At 41.4% G+C, this 24,153-nt stretch overlaps 1 long non-coding RNA gene across 1 annotated transcript; it reads right to left on the bottom strand.

The window, feature by feature from the left end:
* Positions 1-18,624: 18,624 nt before the first annotated feature.
* LOC130743028 (uncharacterized) lies at positions 18,625-20,949 on the bottom strand. The gene is made up of 2 exons (XR_009021325.1): positions 20,636-20,949; positions 18,625-18,919 (listed from the first exon to the last, which is right to left on the bottom strand). It is a non-coding gene; the product is annotated as an uncharacterized LOC130743028 (long non-coding RNA).
* Between the last annotated feature and the right edge of the window lie 3,204 nt (positions 20,950-24,153).

The raw sequence follows: 24,153 nt of genomic DNA, 5'->3' as shown, positions 1-24,153 counted from the left end.
CCCTTGAGGATGAAAATGAAGAGATTTTTTGCTTTTTCGCCTATTTATAGGCGGGTGAAATCGCGGGAAAATGAAAATTTCGCGATTCCGATTTTTGCAGCACATTCACCGATGAATTCTAAAAGAGATTCTGGCGTCAGAATTCCCGAACTCAAAACAAATACCTAAGCTTTGGGAAAAACGATATCTAAAATCCCAAAAGCGGTGTAAGTTAATCTGTCCCGAAAAACTACTTTTTGCTGTGATACTCAAATGACAAAACTTCCTACTGAAGAAAGATTGGAAACGTCGAAACAAATCTGGACACGCGGACGGAAACTTCGTTAGAAGTCCCGAATAGAAAAAGTCTTCATCCATCGCTCAAAACTAGGGTTTCGAAGCAAAGAAATTAGCGTCGGCGGACTTCCGAAAAGTGAATACTATCATGCGTACAGTCCAGAGTTCCGAAATGAAACGCTAGTCGAAGGAAAAATAAAGAGAATCTTTAAATTTTCCAAGAATTCGAAATCTCACTTAAAACGTTGCTCTAAGAGCGAAATAGCCTATTCTGGACACGCTCGCCATAAGGCAGGTGTGCAGACGACTCGCACTAGCTCCGAAAGCCACTACGCAACATTCCTCAAGCAATTCCTGAAATTTCTTCTTCATTAACCTTTCTCAAATATCAAACTCCTGTCACGCTTACACTGATTCTACGCGTGAGTCGGAAATTAGCTTGTTCTGAAAATCCAGGTCTTACAATACTCCCCTCCAAAAAGAAAGTTTCGTCCTCGAAACTCAGAGTTCAGCAAAAAGTTCGGGGTACAGTTCCTTGATCTTATCTTCCAATTCTCATGTAGTATTGCCTGTGTCATTATTCCCCATAACCTTTACTTAAGCAAACTGTTCTCCCCTTAATTGTTTCACTCTTCTATCCCCACTGCTAACTGTCGGCGTCTCAAAAGACAAACCATCATTCAACTTCATGTCGTCTGGCTCAATCACTTGCGTCGGATCTCTGCTTGAAATGATACCGGTTGGCATTCCGTGCAGTCGCACAATCTTAGCCACTTACTTCTTTACTTTCGGTCGTCCGAAATTCTTCTTAAACTCGGTGCCTCTCTGTCATCTCAAAGTAAATACTCAACTCGTCCTCGTGATCTTCATCTACAGTCCAAAACTCCACTTGTCCGTTCGATAACTCCTAGACGAAATATTGTGTTGGAATCTAATAGTCCATTAATGTCACATCCAACTTCGTAACTATCATCAGTCGCACCATGAAATCAATCTTCTACTTAGTCACCATTCAAATTAACACTCGACTTATGTCCTTATTTCTTGTCCTTCATTGATCTTATCCCCTTCAACATCAATTTATCAACAACTTATAAGATAATCCTCCTCTTAATATCTAACAATCCATTATTATCGTCTTCTTCCTCCAAAACTTCCCTCACTCAAACCTATTTACACTTACCGAAATCCCTAACACTTCGCACAAATCGAGACTTATCCTCTAGAAGATTAAATCATAACTATACCTCAAGGGACTTAACTAGCCATTTTATCATCCGATCCTTCAACATTCTGAGATTTAACTGTTATCGTAACCGCTAAGACCACTAAATCTCTTATGTGTACATGAATCTCAGCTTACTAGGTCAACCTTAGCCCTAGGATTCTCTTTCAACTTTAGTAAAATTCACTTGTTACCCGTAATATGCACCATCAAAATCCATAACAAAGTTTCATTCATTCTTAGGCTCTAAGAAACTTGTCCAAACATAACAACTTCAAGTATTCATCTTAATACTAACACTTTCCTTTTTGTCACTCAATCACCATCTCGTCAATCAACTTCTTAATCTCTCAATCAAATTCTGGCAAACTTCGAGTCCTACACACCTTAGACAGACATTCATAGATTTAAAACCTAAACCTTCACCAAGTTTGGTCCTCTAATGACCTTTAATCCTTCAATACTTCTTAAATGAATATCCGTTCCTTAAAACTATAACTCCTTCACTTACCCAAACGACCTGATAAGTGTCGTCATGCTTCCACACTCACCACTTGATCCTGCTATCCATAATCATAACTTATTATGCTAACATCATTCAAATCTTATCACATGGTCATTATGTCCGCAACCTCATAATCAACATCAATCGATCAACCTCTTATAACCAACCTTAACACCCTACACAACCCAGAATTCCTCCACTTCAAGATCACTCTTATATTATACCTCAATGGTCTTAACCCGAAACTCACCTTCAGGTCTTCAATCTTCTAAGATTCAACTCCTATTGTCACACCTACAACCATAAGATCTCCTACTCGTACGCGATCCTCGACTCTCAAGATAAATCTTAACCCTAAGATTTCAATCCAACTTAGTAAATCTCACTTAGTAATCTTAGCATATTTCCTTGGAATCCATATCAACAACCTCAAGTATTCAACTTATGCTAAAACTTTGGCTTAATTCCACTTTTTGTCCCTGAAGTAACACGATTGTGCGAAACTCATCCCCTTTGTTTAAAACGAGCGGTTATCGTCCCAAACGTTAACGCCGTGAGCGGTTTTAGTCCCTCTGTCCATTTTCCGTCAATTTACTAACGGAAGAAGCTGACATGGATTCACTTAATGACGTGGATGACCACTAGTTATTATTGCCATGTGTGTAATTAAAAAAAAAAACCAAAACTAATTAATTCCCCCCCCCCCAATTCACGATCAGATTGGGGATAAATCCCCAAATCTGATGAACCCTAGTGTTTGTGTACCAATATACGCGAGTCTCCTGGCAAGATCGAAGAGAGAAGCAAGAAGTGGCCATCCACATCATTAAGTGAAGCCATGTCAGCTTCTTCCGTTAGTAAATTGACGGAAAATGGACGGAGGGACTAAAACCGCTCACGGCGTAAACGTTTGGGACGATAACCGCTCGTTTTAAACAAAGGGGATGAGTTTCGCACAATCGTGTTACTTCATGGACCAAAAGTGGAATTAAGCCTAAAACTTTCTTTCTCCAACTTAATCATTAATTCAACACTTTTCAAGTGACAATTCATCTCTTAAGACTGTAATGTCTCCACCTATTAATCAAACGCTTAGCAAAACTTATTCCTCGAACTCAACTATAACAATCTAATTCAGAGGTAATTCTTCTCAATCTTGCTACCATCAAGCTATCATCTAAAACCTGATTAAATCCAACTTATTTAGTCTCTAACAATTCCACTCAGTAATCACATAACCTATGACTTCCTAACTTCCGAGAAACTACTTAATACTTTTCCAGCACTAAATCTCTTGACTTGGTCTACCTCTACCTGGAGTAATCACACGAACTAACCAATCAATGTCTATACGACACTCATCGACTTCCACAGATTTAAATCTTAATCTTTTACAATCAAATGCTTAACACGAACCTTCCTCCCAAATCCGACTAATCCTCAATCAATTCAAATTCATCTTACACGTCCTTCTATCAAAGTCCATAACTAGCTGTGATTCCGAATATCACTCCCTCAATATTAAGTTGATCAGGCCTAATACATCGAAGGTGGAAATTTAGAAAAACCCACAGGAACAGACAATGAGTTCCTATCCTCTAGTATTCACAAATATCCTGATACTAAATCCTTTAATGATCCCGCTATGGAACTACACACCCTCAACATATCACGTATACTACCCATACGGAATGTCCCTAAGATTCGTTCTTCAGTTACTAGCTTCCTCATAATCGCATCGGTGGAAGACTACTTTCTAGACTTAGTGTGCTATTCTCAACCTCGTGTAACTTCTATAGTTAAAACACGAGCAACTTCGAATAAGGTCCTACTAGGGATAATAATCATAAGATCATAGTCTAAGTAGTAAATACAAGTTAGGCGCGTCACACTCGCTTCGAAGATAAAAGAGTAAGTTATTCTAGAATAAAAGAACAGTTGAAATATTACCATCGTTCCCACGTTCTTCCCCGTTCGACTCCTCAGCTCTTGCACCCTCCTTGGTATAAACCCTTTCCTCTGTAGCAAGTTGTTTTCCTTTCCCAACATTCCCTGATGATTCGCCCTTGGGTGCCTTACAATCTCTGGAGAAATGTCCCGGTTGGTTGCAATTAAAACATAGTTTTCCCTTGATCTTGCACTTACTGGCATAGTGCCCTACTTCCCTGCACCTGTAACACGTCACTATTCTTCCCGAAGTCTTGTTTCCTGTCCCTCCGGTAGCATCATTTCCTTTCATCTTACTGTCAGACGTTTCCCCCTGGAGTGTGTTGCAGTTCTCCGCTAGATGCCTCTCTCGGTCACACTTGAAGCATCTTCGTCCAGTCACTGAGCACTTGTTAGCAAAATGCCCAAACTTTCCACAACGAAAACATGTCACACCTTTGCCACCAACTGGCTTCCCTCCAGTATCAGCAGTCGTTGGTTTGTACGCTCTTGAGATAAGATTTCTTCCCTCGGAACGCTGATATGGTCCCCACTGATGATATCTCTCCCTTTCGTTGTAGCCTTGGGAACCTGACCTCATTGGTCCCCCAGCTCCTGTTCGGTTCATTCCTCTTCGTTGATACATTGCCGTCGCCATCAGTCGTTGATGATGCTCACGTGCAGCCTCTTCAGCGCGCATATAAGCGTCTTCCGCAGCCTGGTTCATCATTGCCTCGATAAGTGTAGCTATTACCTCCGCCATCCTATGTCTCATCAAACGTCCAATTAGTACTAACCATACGGTAGCACTAGACAAACAACTCCATCCGATTGAGTAGTAACGCAAACAATTAGAGCGAAAATCGCTCTGTAGACAATCAATTTTCACTCCTTGCAGAGTCACACAACCTACCACAGAAGACCTATTCCCCAAAGACACCCGAAAGACTCGACTAAGCTCTGATACTACAATGTAACACCCCGATTTCCGGGTGCCACTTTAGTAACCAAAAATAAACTGTACGCGGAAAATAGGTAATAATTTTTTTTTTTCGTTTTCTTTCCTTTAAATCAAGCAATAGGAAATAAAGACATAGCCCAACCACTGAACTAACCAATATACATCAAATATAAACATGTACAGCCTCAGCTGCACTTCCACGTCACGCGCACTCGCAGTGACTCCAAAGCAGTATGCCCGTAGGCAAATATATACAGACCCAAAAGTTTAAGTGTGAAAGTTTATAATTACAACTCACTAGGAGAAAGTCGGCCTCAAAATGGTCTAAGCAAAGACCCCTATGGTCCGACTAACTTACTGTGATCCCTCAATAAGAGAACCACACAAAAGTCATGCGTCGGGAACCTACCCTGTCCCAAGAGCAAAACGAATCAGAGCTCTACACAAGATATAACTCCTGCCTAAACCTACCCTCCAAGTACCAAGTCCACTGCGAACTGAAGTTGGCAAGTTGAAGCTCAGCTCCATGCGTCGTAGAACTCCTTTCGTCAGATGTTCACACTCGTCAGTCCGGTCCTCCATGACCCTTCCCCGGTACGTCGCCCGATGACCCACAAGATAGATCACCCAAGCGGTGGGGGCAGCACGATCCACAAGCTCATACCTGATTTCCCCCCCCCGAGGGAGAGACCATCGAACACCAGTCGGCCATCGACATCTGGCAGCAGGCCGACCGCCCAAACACAAACATGCAACCAAAGCCAAGGCGCTAGGGTCAACTCACGGAAATAAGTAGATATACACTCAACATGTGATAGGGGGTATAGATATATGTTGATATATATCCATATATAAAAAATCCTAGCATGTTATGGCTCTAACATTGCTTCAATCAACAAACAACACACAACTCAACTCAGAATGAATGTATGCGTGAAATGCACAATATGATCCGGATTTGTGACGCGTTCCCGTTCGCCACAAGTGAAGCATTCCCGTTCTTCACTATGTATGAACCATTCCCGTTATTCATCCTGGATGAACCATTCCCGTTATTCATCCTTGGTGAACCATTCCCGTTATTCACCATATGATGAACCATTCCCGTTATTCATCATTAATGCAAGGTGAACCATTCCCGTTATTCACCATGATATGCACAGGTGAACCATTCCCGTTATTCACCCGATTGATGCAATATGGTTAGCCAAACAACGAATCGTCCTTACCACGAAAGTGTTTAGCTCACAACCCAATCTCAACAACCCATGAGTTAGTGTCGGTCAATACAACACATCTCGGAGTAAGTGTCGGTCAATACAACACAACTCCACCAACAAGAATACACAAGGGTCTAGTGTCGGTCAATACAACACAGCCCAAACAACAAGAGCACTAAGTGTCGGTCAATACAACACGGCTCCAACAACAAGATAACCTAAGGGATTAGTGTCGGTCAATACAACACAACCCCAACAACAAAACCCACAACCAAGCCCAGAGTCTATGCCGGTCAATACAGCACGACTCGAACAACACTCCCAAGAGTACTAGAGTACTCGGTGACTTTCAATCATCACCATAGCTCACCTTGGTGGCTTTCCCAATTCCAATAACTCTCCAAACCCACAGCAAAGTCGACTTTTCCCCGTCTTTCGTAAATATTTTCCCCTTCAGTTTCTCCTATGATTATTCGTTTAGTAAAAATTTTTCGAATTGGATTAGTCAAGTTATGAATTTATTTCTCAAAGTCTAAGTCTCCCAAAGTCTCTAGTTTTCGAAATTCTACTCATTCTAAGTTTTCCGAAAACCAACCACCCAAAAGAAGTTTCCCGGGGAAAGTCTAAGTAAACCAACGAATACCAACAAAGGGCTAAGTCTCAATCCCCACATTTGAACTTGCCTGGGGTTGTTCATCCAACCCGAAATATCAAAGATAACCAGATCAATGAATCTCCACTCCGAAATTGCGTCAAAACGCCCAATCCAACAAAAGCACAACATCACAAGTTATGGAAAAGCATCATAACATCAACTCATCATCATAAACAACATCAGATAAAGCATAAGTCGAATTTATCGACACCTATCATGCAATCATAGCTAATATAGTAAGTTGCCCTAACCTCGAGCTGATCCAGCTTCGCAAATCAAATCTCCTTCACAGGAATGCCTTGAAACTTCCAAAGTTCCTTCAACTGAACCTCGGAGGAAAAACAAAGCAGAATCCACACAAAATCGATTAGTTCGATCGCAATACAATACATAAACGATAGACAAAGCATTAAAGCTTCAGAATACGACATCCGGGTACAAAAAGACAAGTTTTCGAAAACGAAAAACTGCCCCCCTAAAGGAAATAGCCCACGGCCTCAAAGGAAAAAGGGCTTCGGCTCTTTTTCTTCGATCAAATCTGTTTACAAGGTAGTTTTAGGGTAAAACTAAGGCAAAGAAACTGTCAGAACAATTTTCAGACAATCGGGTCGAAATACGGCTATCCAGGGGCATTTTGGTCCAAAATAAAGGCTCAAAACTTCAAAGTTATCAGTTCTGAAAAAAAATTTGACAGCAATGATCCTCATGACATCCGTGACAACAAATCCTAAAGGCACGAAGTCAGATTATAGCTTTTCGACAATAAAGTTTCGAAATGTGAGACAAAAAGGGTTTTGAAACAGTTTTTCAGATCCTGGACAACTGGATCACAATCAGCGTTTACTGACAGAGGTTTTAGGCTCATGGGAACCTAGAGAACATAACCCAAGCAAGAAATCGAGGAAATCGGACAATTTTAGAAAAAGCTCAAAACTGTGAGCACAGAAACGACTTCAGAAACGCAACAGAATTAGTAATCAGAGGTAGGATTCATGCTAGTTACCTCGATACCTAGAAGTAGGGACGAACTGCGCGAAGATTGGTCAAGTTTTCGCGAAAATCCCTTCTCCCCTCTTCTCCTTGAAACTCGCGGCCCTTGAGGATGAAAATGAAGAGATTTTTTGCTTTTTCGCCTATTTATAGGCGGGTGAAATCGCGGGAAAATGAAAATTTCGCGATTCCAATTTTTGCAGCACATTCACCGATGAATTCTAAGAGAGATTCTGGCGTCAGAATTCCTGAACTCAAAACAAATACCTAAGATTTGGGAAAAACGATTTCTAAAATCCCAAAAGCGGTGTAAGTTAATCTGTCCCGAAAAACTACTTTTTGCTGTGATGCTCAAATGACAAAACTTCCTACTGAAGAAAGATTGGAAACGTCGAAACAAATCTGGTAATGCGGACGGAAACTTCGTTAGAAGTCCCGAATAGAAAAAGTCTTCATCCATCACTCAAAACTAGGGTTTCGAAGCAAAGAAATTAGCGTCGGCGGACTTCCGAAAAGTGAATACTATCATGCGTACAGTCCAGAGTTCCAAAATGAAACGCTGGTCGAAGGAAAAATAAAGAGAATCTTTAAATTTTCCAAGAATTCGAAATCTCACTTAAAACGTTGCTCTAAGAGCGAAATAGCCTATTCTGGACACGCTCGCCATAAGGCAGGTGTGCAGACGACTCGCACTAGCTCCGAAAGCCACTACGCAACATTCCTCAAGCAATTCCTGAAATTTCTTCTTCATTAACCTTTCTCAAATATCAAACTCCTGTCACGCTTACACTGATTCTACGCGTGAGTCGGAAATTAGCTTGTTCTGAAAATCCAGGTCTTACAAAAATATTCATGTTTTTCCACTTTGTTTTCTTTTTGGTTACTAAAGTGACGCCACCGAAATCGGGGTGTTACAAGGACGCATTCAGACAGATGGGGCTGACGGACAAGGATTTAAAGCCATACATGGGAAGTTTGGTAGGTTTCTCCGGGAAGCAAGTTCAGGGCGAGGTACCTTAAATCGCCTCCATGCAGTGATATCTACGGCCCACCTTGCGGTAAAGTATCCCCTACTTTGCAGAAGGATAGGGAAACTGGCAGTAGACCAAAAGGGGACGAGGAAGTGTATAGCCATTGCCTCAACCAGTATGGCAGAAAAAGAGCTGGCGACGGGCACAGGTGCCACGAGATTGGGGAAGGCGGTGAAGGCGAACAAGAGCGTTTGGGAGCACAGAGCCAGAGCGGCGGTGACGAAAGGAAGGGGAAGAATCAGGGCGAAGAATCCTGTAGGATAGGGGAAGGAAAGCTCTATGCTCAAAAAGATAATGAGTGGTATGGCGAGAACTGGGACATGAACGCTACCGGCAGAGGAATACTGGCAATCGAGCCCAGACTCACCAAGGAACAAGAACAACACTTGAGTGAACTAGTAGAAGACAACGTTGACCTCTTCAATTGGGGGAAAAGAGGAACTATTTACGGGGAGCCGCCTGCATTTTTCTGGCCCCCTCGGAAAGCAGGAAAGGGAGAAGCTCATCGTCAGACCGGGAATAAAGGAAAGAAAATAGTAGAAGAAAGGAGTAACAAGAGGAAGAACGAGCAACTAAGGGATGGGGACAGGAGACTAACGAAGTCATCTCGGCCCACCAATCGCGAGGAAGAACAGACACAGATCCCTCGCCACGGCAGAGAAGGCAAAGAGGGCGAGGAAGACAAGATGCTGGGAGTAATACTCTGATTGAAAAGGAGACCAAAAAGCAAGGACCAAAATAAAGATGCACTCTTTTTCTCCGACACGGGAGTTTTTTAACGAGGCATCCCTCGATGTAAAAATTCAAACAAATCAAATACAAAAGGATATTCCCAGCAATACTCCTAACTAATAAACTGAGACGGCAGCCTGGTGGGAAAAATTCCCTGAACGTGGCAATCCCAACACGACCATGATGTCTGGGGATCACTCCGGAAAGTCCGGCGCTGACCGTAGCCTGTTGGTTCAATCTGCAAGTGCACATATATCTCCGGGTCTTAATATCGAATCCACAGGGACCGTGAGTGAGAATTATGGTTTAAGCTTGAAGCTTGTGAGTTTGAAAGCAAGTAAAATTCAGATTTAGGATTTGTTTGTTTGTAACAAGAGTTTGCAAAATAAGCAATAGTGAAAAGATGAAAATATCAATTGATGAAAATGCTCTGGGTTAATGTTCATCCAATCCTCCCTAGACAGCCTACCCTATGCAATTGAAGCCTTGAATCCTTCCCTTATTGTTATAGCCTAGATATTCACTCATTGATTCCTCACATGAGCAATTCTCCCATTCTAAAAGCTAAGCCCAATTCCTTGTGTACTTTGTAATTTATATGAGGTTTATAAGCATGCAATTTTCAGGCCAACAAAACCAATCCCTCACTCTATTCCTAGAAGCAAGCAAAGAGAGGTCAATTCCAACCCAAGTCCCCAAATTACAACAATCTTCCAATATGATTGCAATTTAGCCTTAAGCAAAGGTGCACTCAAGCTTATCATGCATAAAAGAATTGTAATATAAGGTAGATTCAAGAACAAGAGCATAGAGATAGGAATTAAGTCTAGAAATTCATGAAATCACATTGAACCCAAAGCAAAAGAAGAGTCTAGCCACTCACGGCTAGTGAATCCATACAAAAAGTGTAAAGAAAACCTGGAAAATACAAGGTGGAAGCCTCTCACAAGCCCCAAAAGAACTTCCTAAGCTTCAATACTTGGTAAAAATCTAAGTAAAAATCAGAAGTCCTGAACAAAATGGCCTAAAGCCTTATTTATAGGCAAAAAAGTCGAGCTGGGGCGCTCAAGCGCTGCCCTGGGGCGCTTGAGCGCCCATGAGGCAGAAGCAAAACTCCAGCTTCTGGAGTGCTGGCGCTTCAGCGCCAGGTGAGGGCGCTTGAGCGCCAGCTGCACGCTCTTGGTGGCTTTTCAGCTTTTTGTAACCCCCTTTGAATGCTTTCTTCAATTCCTTTGCATCTTGGCCTTCCTTTTCCATAAGTTACCTGCTGCAGCACTAAAAGACCAAGACAAGGAGTAAAATCAAGAAATTCAAAGGGCTTTTAACCACCTTAGTCCTCACAAAATCATGGCAAAACTCATGCAAGTCCTAAACTCTATAAAAATGCAAAAACAACCCTCATAAAACCATAAAATTACCAAAACTTAACTTAAACTCAAATAAACACAAAAATGCATGAGAATGCATGAAACACTACATGAGACAAAGAAAAAGACTCAAAGAAATGACCCTAAAACCACTACTAACATAGGGTCATCACACCACAATACTCAACGACAGCTCGCCCTCAAGCGTAGAAAACACTCGCTTGCCCTCAAGCGCAAGAAATGCTCCCAAACAAGTGCCTAACCAAGGATACCCAACACAAAACTGGGGGACAAAGTAACTATAGCTGGTTCCAAGAGGAAAGATCCAACAACCCACCTCATGCAACTTTTTGAAAAGGGAAGAGTATAGAGTCCATCATGAGAAGCATATAAAACTAAAAATCCTAGGATGAGATATAAATCTAGTGCACTGAGTACACAAACGAGTTCATAGGTTCTGGGTGTCATTCACAAAATAGCAACAAAGATCAAACATGCAAAAATTCAAAGAGACTTTCAAAAGGTTGAAACGTTGGCTTGGCTAACCTTGATGGTGGGTGGTCCCTAAGTAAAATCTAGGCTTCAAAGCACAATGAGTGTGATCCCGACTTTTCAACTCCAACATTTGTTTAGGAGTTCTTTCTTTTTCTTTTTTTTTTTCAACAATTTTTTTACTTGGGGCAAGAGACTAAATTTTTTTTTGCAACTAATTCAGCTCCATAACAACAAATCAAGGACCAACACTCCCCAATAATCCAACCAAACATCCACCCCAATCAATTGGCTACAGCAAATTCTCCAATAAAACTCAAATGGGGCAACTAAGGATAATGTTCAACCAACAAATTCAGAATCCCAAGAAATCCTATAAGTCTCAAGAATAAAGCAAGAATCACTAAGCATGCTATGAGTGAAATCAACACAGAACCAAGAATCGCAAGTGAGTCAGGATCCTCCAGGGAAATTTTAAGGTGAAGGGTCAAAGGTAGACCCTTATGGACTCAAACCAACTCCTTTCTAACGAAACACTCGGAAGACCGAAGTCTCCTCCTCTCTTCCCCAAACATACAATCACTCATCCCCAAAACAACTTGAGTATCCACAAGAAATAAATTTCCAAAACCGACACAAGTAGGGAAGCACAACTTAGCGGGCAAAAACATGTGAGTATAGGGAAGTAAAAGACCCAAAACAAATAAAAACAATTAACTAAACGATGCATGATAAAAAGAAAACAAAACCTACAAATGAAAAATATATGCTAAAGATGCATGACCTAAACTAAGATAGAATTACCTCATCACAATCACTCCATTGGGCCATGGTCACCCACTCCATCACCATAATCCGGATGAACTCCGGCGTCATGCATTATGCTCAAATCAATCATCCCCTGCTCCAATGTATTGAAATCCATTGGGCCTTGGTATCCAGAATCTGAGGTGCTTCCTCCCCTCCAGTGGAGTTCAAGATCCCGGTGAAGGCGATCTTGCCTCAAAAACATCCGCCCGAAAGCGGCCTCCATCCAAGCCGGTGAAGGATCAGCATGAGGTGGAGTAACAACCTCATTCACCACTTCATTAACCTCCTCCTCTTCTTCTTCCTCTTCCGCTGGCTCTCGGTCCAGTAGAAAGGGAACAGAGCAGTCTCGTCCCGACGGGTGAAAGCTTCAGGATAAGTAGGATGTACGAGTATGTGGAAGTACCGCCGCCCGGGTCCCTTCTTGACGTTGCTTTTGTAAGAGTAGAGGCGTTGTCGGCCCGTACGAGATTTCAGAGAAACCCACCCAGGAGTTGGGGTCTTCAAGGGTTTTTGTTCCACGCTGTAGAAGTAGAAAAAATGGGCGGTTTTCGATTCAAGACTGACAGCGTCGCAGAGGAACTCAAAGCACCGAATGAAAGCCCAAGTGTTCAAATGAAGTTGGCTTGGGGCTACGTTGATTTCCCTCATAACCTGGCAAAGGAAAGGGGAGAAGGGTAGTTTGATCCCCACGCCATGTTCGATCGTGCGGTCCTGCCAGGGACAGCGGAGCTCCAAGCCCCGGCTGGTGATGAGGACATCTTCGAGGGACTTCTCGTGGAAAAGCCCCACCAGCCTGGCGGGCTGTCTCGGTAATGGACTTGTCAGTGGACTGCTCGGAAGGCTAGAAATGGCCCCCTGAGTGGGGGTCTTGAGTTATGGACTGGTGTAACGTGGCGAAGATTCGGTGCTAGAAGGCGTTTCTTTCATTTTCGTTAAGGGGAAATCCTCCGGAGGGAGGAGGGTTAACCGGAGGAGGAGACACGGGTGTGGCGCTGCGGGATCGAGATGATCCTTTGATGCGGCGTTGGGGAGTCATTTTTTTAAGAAGAAGGATAAGGATGGGAAAGGAAGAGGGTGTTAAGTTGTCAATTTCAGCAGATTGTAGGGATTCCAGAATTGGTGAATGAGTGAAGGAAGGAGAATTTAAAAGTTGGGATACGCAGCGGTTGAGAAATCGTGCACCATCATGGCAAAGGTGGAATGATTACTCAAGGGAGTGTGGCACGGATTTCGGGAAGCATTAAATGAAAAGTTACAACAGTTGAAGCTTATTGGTTTGAATTCAAATTGTCAGGCTTTACTATGATTCGAAGGGACGTTTCAAAGATAGCGGTTGAGATTCCATGGATTCGCTGAACTCTGCACCACTTCAGGGCGCAACGCGTGGCGCAGGCTCGACACATGTCCAGAAGTCACGATTCAGGGCACATGCATAACTATGGCAGGGCGAGCGCACCAAGCGTCACCGCCACAAACTTGCTTGTGGACTCGGGCTGCCAAGGGAGCGTGACAAGACGTTCAAAATGTGAATTTTTAAGCTTTAAATTACCAAGCCTAGTTGGCAATTGTTCTTTGTTTTCATACCTTATTTTTTAGCACTAATTAGTTCCTTATGGCCATCGCCTTGTTTCTTCTGTTTAAAGACACACTTAACTCTCATGCTTCGAGCTCGGTGTCTTGTGGACTGGGCGAGACCCCAAGGTCCCTCGCCCAGGAGCGCTGGCCTAGGGCGATGAGCGGACCAGGGAATTGGGCCTTCCTCCTGGAGGCCCAACTGGCCCATTAGGATGAGTTAGAGGCGCTAAGCCCAACTCCCCCAACTATAAGGGGAGAGGTACCAATTGTAAAGGACTCTTGGCTCATTTATGAAATAACAAGATTGAAATAGAGTTATTCTCTCTCCAAAGCGGTTACGCTCTCATTCCCTCTAGGAATCTCACATCACGTTCCTCATCTCAATGTTCATGGATGGAACATTTTTTTCTAAATCAATTCATTTATTCATAAACCATTTTATTTTAGTTATACATACATCATTTTTAAATATTTCATCAACCTGAACTATAGTTGTATTAATTTGATCAACTTTAAAAATATGAAATTAAGTGGTCTTAAAAAATTTAATGGAACTATAAAATTAATTTCTCCCCTTTCATCAATCTGAACTATAAAATATTTTAAGACCACTTCATTTCATATTTTTAAATCAACTTATGCCCGAAATTTTGTACTTATTTAATACAAAATTAGTTAACACATTAAATGAATTATTAATCAAAATTATTCAACCTTTTGTCAATTAAGAAATATTTTAAAATCAACCAATGAAGAAACTTTAAAATGAAGTATATTAAACTGAATTATAAGAAATTTACTACCCATAATATGCCGTAAAAATTTCAGTTAACTCTTCAATTGACTGTTCTATGCTTTAGTTATATATAATTCATTTTAATTCACATTCTGATTCTTAAATAAGCATTATGACTTTCAAACTAGGATTTAAATTAAATATTAAGATAATTTAATATTTTTTTTAAATCAATTCATTTATTCATAAACCTTTTTATTTTAGTTATACATACATCATTTTTAAATAATTCATCAACCGAACTATAGTTACATTAATTTGATCAACTTTAAAAATATGAAATAAAGTGGTCTTAAAAATTTAATGCAACTATATTTAATTCAACTATAAAATTCATTTCACCCCTTTCATCAACTTGATCTCTAAAATATTTTAAGACCACTTCATTTCATATTTTCAAATCAACTTATGCCCAAACTTTTGTACTTATTTCTTGCAAAATTAGTTCACACATTCAATGAATTATTAATCCAAATTATTCAACCTTTTGTAAATTAAGAAATATTTTAAAATCAACCAATGTAGAAACTTTAAAATGAAGTATACTAAACTGAATTATAAGACATTTATTACACATAATATGCCGTCAAAATTTCAGTTTACTCTTTCATTAACTGTTCTATGCTTTAGTTAGATATAATTCATTTATTTAACATTCTGATTCTTAAATAAGCATTATTACTTTCGAATTAGTATTTGAATTTAATATTAAGATAATTTATTCTTTTTTTCTAAATCAATTCATTTATTCATAAACCATTTTATTTTAGTTATACATACATCATTTTTAAATATTTCATCAACCTGAACTATAGTTGCATTAATTTGATCAACTTTAAAAATATGAAATTAAGTGGTCTTAAAAAATTTAATGGAACTATAAAATTAATTTCTCCCCTTTCATCAACCTGATCTATAAATTATTTTAAGACCACTTCATTTCATATTTTTAAATCAACTTATGCCCGAAATTTTGTACTTATTTAATGCAAAATTAGTTAAAACATTAAATGAATTATTAATCAAAATTATTCAACCATTTGTAAATTAAGAAATATTTTAAAATCAACCAATGAAGAAACTTTATGTTCTGTGCTAGAACATAGAGAGGGAAGGTGGTACCCAAAACGTTTGGAAGGTGATGTGAATGCTTAGAGAGAGAAACTCTAACCGCTTAGAGAGAGAATGTATAACTGAATTTCAAAGCTTGTTATTACTCAAATGAGCTAAGAGTCCCTTACAATTGGTATTTCCCTCCTATTTATAGGGGTGGAGTTGGGCTTTGGCGCCTCTTTCCTATTCAAATGGGCCAGTTGGGCCTCGGATAAGGCGGCCCAATGTCATGGCGCGCTCCCCGCCTAAAGTCAGGTCCCCTGGGCGAGGGACCCTGGGGTCTCACCCAGTCCACAAGTCCACAAGACACCGAGCTCGAAGCATGAGAGCTAAGTGTGTCTTTTAGTGAAAAATAAGGTGAAATCCCTAAGGATACTGACTAAGACCTAAAAACCTTAAAAAATCTGGAAGTGAAAAACAATGGCCAACATGGCCTGATAAATAAAGTCTTTGCAATCAACACTTTGGATCTCCAGCCTTGCCTCCCTCTTCCAGGCGACCCAAGTCCACAAGCAGGCTTGTGGCAACGCCTTTTAACTCGCCCGCCTCTGCATAGGTACGCACGTGCCTCGAAGTGACGCCAGGGTCAGTGAATCCACATAGTCTCAACCACTATCTCGGACACGTCCTTTCCAGCCATGTCAATTTGAATTTCAACCAATCAGCAGCAACATTTGCGGCTTTCATTTAATGCGGAACCCTCGTTTCCCCAAAATCCGCGCCACGTCTCCTGAGGCAATCATTCCATCTTTGCCATGATGGGGCATGATTTCCCAACTGTTTCTTCTCCTAACTTTTAAATTCAACTTCTTTCTCTCACTTGTCACTTTTGAAACCCTCCACAGCCTTGCAAAGTTAACCAAGCTACTAGCCCAACATCTTCTCCTCTTCCGTCTTAGCTTCCTTCTGCAAAGATGACTCCTCAAAGCCGCACCAAAAAATCCTCACGACTCCAAAGCCCCGCTCAAACATCTCGCGCCTCGGCCATTCCTCCTCGTGCCGGGGGGCATCCCCTCCATGAAAATGAAAAGAATTCCTTCTGGCACAAAATTCTTTCAACCCTTCCTCCATCCACTACCAGAGAACCTGTTCTGAAAGCCATCTGCCAACCCTTCGACTTGTCCACCGACAAATCCATCGCTGAGATGGCCCGCTGGGTCGGAGGATTATGCCATGAAAAATCCCTTGAAGATGTCCTTATCACCAGTTGGGGCTTGAGCAGCCGTCGCCCCTGGAAGTTCCGCACACTCGAACAAGGCGCGGAAGAGCCCCACTTCTTCTAGGTTTATGAGTACTTCTTTCTCGACCTGGGGATCAAACTACCCTTCTCCCCCTTTCTTCGACAGGTTTTGAAAGAAATCAATGCAGCCCCAAGCCAACTTCATTTGAACGCCTGGGCCTTCATGCGGTGCTACGAGATCTGGTGTAATGCCATCAACCTTGAAGCCAAAACCTCTCATTTCTTTTACTTCTACAGCGTGGAGCCAAGATCCTTGAAAGCCGAGACTCCCGGATGCAGGGTCCCTCGCCCAGGGGACCTGACTTTAGGCGGGGAGCGCGCCATGACTTTGGGCTGCCTCACCCGAGGCCCAACTGGCCCATTTGAATAGGAAAAGGGCGCGAAAAACCGTGAATGAGGAATAAAATGATTGAAGAGGTAAGCTAACATAGAAATAGAAACTGTTTTGTGTTTTATGTTTTTGATATGTTATTTGAATTGTGATCATTGTTATTGCTCACCTTTCTTTTCTTGGATTTTCCTTCTCTATATTGTGGACTGCACTCTAGAATTTTATTCCGCTCCATTCCATTTTATTCCGTCAAATCCAAACATAGCCTTCAAGTATGACCTCACTTTTCACCGTAGGGATTCGTACATCCCACACACTTACATCCTAATAGGCATCTCTGATTCAGCTTGACACACCCACAATATTTGTTACTATAGTGGGTTTTATTGCTGCACCTACACAAGCTTCCTCTATAATTGCTCCATTGAATCGCCTTCATGCGGTGCTACGAGATCCTGTGTAATGCCATCAACCTTGAAGCCAAAACCTCTCATTTCTTTTACTTCTACAGCGTGGAGCCAAGATCCTTGAAAGCCGAGACTTCCAGATGGGTTTCCCTAAAGTCCCGAATGGGTCTGCAGCGTCTCCAACCTTATAAGAGCAATATCAAGACGGGCCCCGGGCGCCGATATTTTCGCGTGATCGTGCACCCCTCCTATCCTGAAGCTTTCACACACCGGGATGGGACTGCTTCATTCCCTTTCTACTGGACCGAAGATCCCCGCGACGTTACTCCGCCCTCCGACGCATCATTGAATAACGAAGACAAAGCCATCCTCGGCTTCCTCGCTGGGTTCCCCATCCTGGAATATTCCCAGTTGCTCAAAGTCGTTCGCGAAAACACACTTCATACCCTCCTAGAAGGGATTGGTTTTACTGCGGCAGCATTATAGCGCGCTTTAACTACCGATTCATTTGAGTTTCCTCCTGTTTTCAATACCCAGGTGAGCAAGAGGAAACGCGTCGCCGCCGATTCTGACGTCGAGACTGCCGCTCTTCCGTCGAAGAAGGTCTAAGGGTCTTCTTCAATCGACCCTGTTCCGGGCGCAACTGGGTCTGATGAGGCTACACCGGGTGTCGCCCCATTGCAGCATACTGACGATCCGTTTCCTAGATCTCATGGTGATGCCGCTCCTCCTTCCCCCTCAAAGAGGTCCCAAAAATCCAAAAAAGTTAACCCCGATCCAGAGGGAAAATCTGGGGTCGAGACTTCCTCGCCTCAGAAGTTGAAAAAGAAGAAAAAGAAAGGCGATAATTGTAACACCCCAATTTAAACAGTATATGTATTGCAAATATCAGAGTGATAAAAAGTTTAACACTCATGAGGCATTACATAATCACTTAAAACATTATCATAATGCTCCTGTAACAGATACATAGCACATAAACTTTGAGATGAACTCATAAATAAACTTTAATGCTCTTGTGACAGTTAATTAGTCATTGAACTAGTTCACTTTGACAAATAGTTATGCAGCGAATCCAATGTCTTTAAAACTTAAAGAAAACATAGTATCTTGCCCACAACTTAAAACAGAAACAACTTCTCAAATAACAACTTAATTCAAATTATAACAGAAAGGAAAACAAGCGTCCATTTCCCCCCCGAGTGCTACGTATCAGAGCAAGGACTCCAACTCGAACTAAAAGCTATAGACTACTCCTCCTGGTTACCTGCACGTTACCGACAAGGGTAACATTCAAACAGAAGGGGTGAGATATCGAGTAACATAAATAGGAGAATGAAAATCAATATGCTAGATTAAGGCCACACCATTTCCTTTTACATTTACATAGCTCAGTTACTAAAAACAGTCACAAATAACATCATCAACTCGGATACAATTCGAACACAACAATGACTATGCATATGTATGTGGTACCAACAGGGCTTCAGCCCTCATCACTAATTGCCAATTATTGGAGGCACAAGGCATAAGCCTTCATCACAAATCGCCAATACAGGCCATCACAGAGTATGCAGATGCTATGCGACTCAAAAGGACGTATACATCTCATAATCATCACTTCAACATGAGGCATTGCGCCTATATCACTACATCACTAACATCCCTTAAAACAACACAATTCAGCACACATGCATTTTTATCAACTATACAATTACCCTGACATCTTAGGCAATTTTGGCAACAAATCAATGAAACAACTCACTTAAGCATGCAATCATGGAAGAAGCTATCACATATGGTAAATAAATTATGGATTTCATGCTAAAGGTGTTCAGCCACATGCATAATCCTCATAGCTAATACATGGCACATAAAGACATTAACTTTCATACAACATGTAAGCTAAATCTAATTATATTTTCAAAACAATCAGAATTTCCGTAATCTGGAAAAACAGCAGGAACACCAGCCACTAAAAGCGGTCTCATGAATTCGTTACTGAACCAAAAATCATGTATTTTATATGCCTAGAAAGCTAACTTAAAGTCCTACAATTTCTTAGTTGATCACATCTTCATTTGAGCACTCTAACTGGGCGAAAACAGGTCTCGAAGTGTACTGTCCAGCCCTCAAAACAATCAGAATTTCCGTAATCTGGAAAAACAGCAGGAACACCAGCCACTAAAAGCGGTCTCATGATTTCGTTACTGAACCAAAAATCATGTATTTTATATGCCTAGAAAGCTAACTTAAAGTCCTACAATTTCTTAGTTGATCACATCTTCATTTGAGCACTCTAACTGGGCGAAAACAGGTCTCGAAGTGTACTGTCCATCCCTCAAAACAATCAGAATTTCCGTAATCTGGAAAAACAGCAGGAACACCAGCCACTAAAAGCGGTCTCCTGAATTCGTTACTGAACCAAAAATCATGTATTTTATATGCCTAGAAAGCTAACTTAAAGTCCTACAATTTCTTAGTTGATCACATCTTCAGTTGAGCACTCTAACTGGGCGAAAACAGGTCTCGAAGTGTACTGTGCAGCCCAGAAAATTTTGGACAGCAGCACAGCATCATCAAATCTGTGCATAAATCATATAGTACCTAGCCATTTAGCAAAGTTTCCTATGAATCATTGCATACATTGATAGCATCACAGAATCCATGTATCATGAATCCCATCAACCAGACCACAGGTACAACAATCGTAAATTCAAGACAGAAACTCAAAACAGAAATTCAAAACAGAAAACCATGGCAAACCAGAAATTAAAACCAGAAATTTAGTCCAGGATTTCAATCCAGAATCTGTGAACCCCAATTCCAGATTTTTCCTCCCCCATTCAATCACCCAGAATCCCCAAAATCATTGGATTCAATTTCAGATTTCCAGAGCATCATTAACAACAACAATTATACATCCCCAAATCCACATATCATTCACCAAAATCCCATTAGAAACTCAAAACCCCACCCTTACCTTTGGATTGAGTGCAGCTCCGAGTTCCCTGATCAAAATCTTTGAAACGGAACCGTTCTCCCTCCCTTTCTGAGGTTTCACGCACACACTACTCTTTCTCTCCTTCTCCTCCTGCTACCTCTCACACGCACGGGCCTTCTTTCTTTCCTTTTTTCCCAAACCCTTTTTTTTTCCTTTTTAAATCTCCATCCTACCCTTTTTCCACCTTAACCCTATTTTCAATATATTATAATTCCATTAATACTATTACCATCACAAAACTAAACCCTCTTAATTAATTACATACTATTAAAATTAATACTATTCTAATATTAATTTCTCCTGACTAAAATTTATAATTACCCGATTATTAATTAATCGAATACAGGTGTTACAACTCTCCCCGACTTAGAGTATTTTCGTCCTCGAAAATAAAAGTTTACCTGGTGCAAACAACTCGGGATAGGAGTCTCGCATCTTACTCTCTAACTCCCAGGTCATGCTTTCTCCAGCAGCTCCTAACCAGACGACTTTCACCAATGCAATTTCCCTTCCTCGCAGATTCTTCAACTCACGATTTGCAATACGTACAGGCATCGTCTCCACTGTGAGATTGTCCCGCACTTGCACATCATCCATCCGAATCACATGTGATGGATCGGGTATATATTTCCGGAGTTGTGATACATGAAACACATCGTGCAAGTTAGCAAGATTTGGCGGTAACGCCACTCAGTAAGCAACTTTTCCAACTCTATCCGATATCTGATACGGACCAATAAAACGAGGAGTGAGCTTCTTAGACTTCAGAGCTCGGCCAACACCTGTCACAGGTGTGACTCTCAAAAACACATGGTCACCGGCTTGGAATTCCAAATCTTTCCGCCTTTTGTCATGGTAACTTTTCTGTCGACTTTGAGCAGCTTTCATCTTTTCTCGAACTAACCTTACCTTCTCAGTAGTCTCTCGAACAATCTCAGGTCCAAGTACTACACTTTCACCTGATTCATGCCAACACAACGGAGTCCTACACCTCCGACCATACAACGCCTCAAAAGGGGCCATCCCGATACTAGAATGGTAACTATTGTTATAAGTGAACTCAATCAACGGAAGATAAGTATCCCACGAACCTCCCTGCTCAAGAACACATGCTCTTAACAAATCCTCTAGAGACTGGATCGTCCTCTCGGTCTGACCATCTGTCTGCGGATGATACGCCGAACTCAACCTCAACTTAGATCCCAACGCTTCTTGCAAACTCTTCCAAAAATCAGAAGTAAACCTCGGATCTCTATCTGACACAATACACAAAGGAACACCATGTAATTTCACAATTACCTTAGTATAGATTTCCGCCAACTTGGGAACTGGATATGTGATGTTAATAGGAATAAAGTGTGCCGACTTTGTAAGCCTATCAACAATCACCCAAATCGAATCATGTCCTCTCGAGGTATTCGGTAATCCCGTCACGAAGTCCATCGAAATGCTATCCCATTTCCATTCTGGGACTTCTAACGGTTGCATCAACCCTGCAGGTTTCTGATGCTCAATCTTCGACTTCTGGCAAGTCAAACAAGCATAGACAAACTGTGCCACATCACGTTTCATACCAGGCCACCAAAACAAGCCTTTCAAGTCCTGATACATCTTAGTAGCTCCCGGATGTATGCTCAAACGACTTCTATGACTTTCTTCAAGAATCATTTTCTTAATTTCTTCATCCTCGGGAACGCAAATCCGACCTCGGAGTCTCAACACGCCTTGCGTATCTAACTTGAATTCATCATTCTCCGACTGATTAACTCCCATCATCCTATCTACCAACTTCACATCCAGCTTCTGAGCCTCTTTGATATTGTCGAGAAATTCATTATTAACTTTTAACATTCCCAACATAACACTTTGCGGTGTCACTTCGCAAACCAAACTCAAGTCTCGGAACTTCTCAATCAATTCCAACTCTTTAACCATCATTGCCGACATATGCAAGGTCTTTCGGCTTAAAGCATCAGCCACAACATTAGCTTTGCCTGGATGATAATTCAAACCGAAATCAAAATCTTTCAGTAATTCCAACCATCTTCGCTGTCTCATGTTCAACTCCTTCTGATCAAAAAGATACTTCAAACTCTTATGGTCACTAAACACTTCAAATCTGGAACCATAAAGGTAGTGTCTCCAAATTTTCAGCACAAAAACAACTGCAGCCAATTCTAAATCATGTGTGGGATAATTCTTCTCATGAGTTCTTAACTGTCTCGACGCATAAGCAACCACTTTACCATTTTGCATGAGTACACCACCTAAACCCATTAAACAAGCATCACAATATACCACAAAAGGCTCTCCTGGATTAGGCAAAGTCAACACCGGAGCCGACGTCAACCTCTTCTTCAATTCAGTGAAACTTTCCTCACATCGAACATCCCAGACAAAAGCCTTGCCCTTACAAGTAAGCCTAGTCAACGGAAGTGCCAACTTAGAAAAACCTTCGATAAACCGCCTATAATAACCGGCTAATCCCGAGAAGCTTCTAATCTCAGTAGCTGACTTTGGAGCCTCCCATTGCAACACAGCATCTACCTTAGAAGGATCTACGGCAATGCCACTACCGGAAATGACATGACCAAGAAAACTAACCTCTTGCAACCAGAATTCACACTTGGACAACTTCGCATACAACTTCTTATCTTTCAAAACTTGCAACACAACCCTTAGGTGGTCTTCATGTTCATTTTCCGATTTAGAGAAAATCAGAATGTCATCAATGAATACTACCACAAACCGATCCAAATATGTATGAAAAATACGGTTCATGTACTCCATGAATACTCCTGGCGCATTAGTAACACCAAAAGGCATCACCGAATACTCGTAATGCCCATACCGAGTTCTGAACGCGGTCTTCTGAATATCATCTCCTTTCACTCTAATCTGATGATATCCTGACCTCAAATCAATCTTAGAAAACACTCTTGCACCCACTAATTGATCCATCAAGTCATCAATTCTCGGAAGCGGATACTTGTTCTTAATCGTCACTTTATTCAGCTGTCTGTAATCAACACAAAGTCTCATACTTCCGTCTTTCTTCTTTACTAACAATACTGGAGCTCCCCACGGTGATACACTTGGTCTTATAAACTTTTTCTCAAGCAACTCCTCTAATTGCTTCTTCAGTTCGGACAATTCAGATGCAGACATCCTGTACGGTGACATGGATACAGGTCTGGTACCAGGTACAAGATCAATTGTAAACTCAACTTCTCTTTCTGGCGGTATATCAGGAATTTCATCAGGAAATACCTCAGGAAATTCTCGCACCACTTGCAACTCATCAATTATAGCTTGATTCTCGATAGATAACGACGCCAACAACGAGAACATCTGCGCTTCGTCTTGCATCAATTGCCTTAGCTGTTTACCAGTCATCAAGCCATCTTCTTCCTCTTCCGCAGTAGAAAACCTCAAGGATTTGTTATAACAATTGATATGAACGTAGTTATACTCTAACCAATTCATACCCAAGATCA

The sequence above is a fragment of the Lotus japonicus genome, chromosome 3 (assembly GCF_012489685.1).
Source record: "Lotus japonicus ecotype B-129 chromosome 3, LjGifu_v1.2".
Taxonomy (NCBI): Eukaryota; Viridiplantae; Streptophyta; class Magnoliopsida; order Fabales; family Fabaceae; genus Lotus; species Lotus japonicus.
Note: the sequence above shows the minus strand (reverse complement) of the source record. Positions and strands in the feature narration are given on the sequence as shown.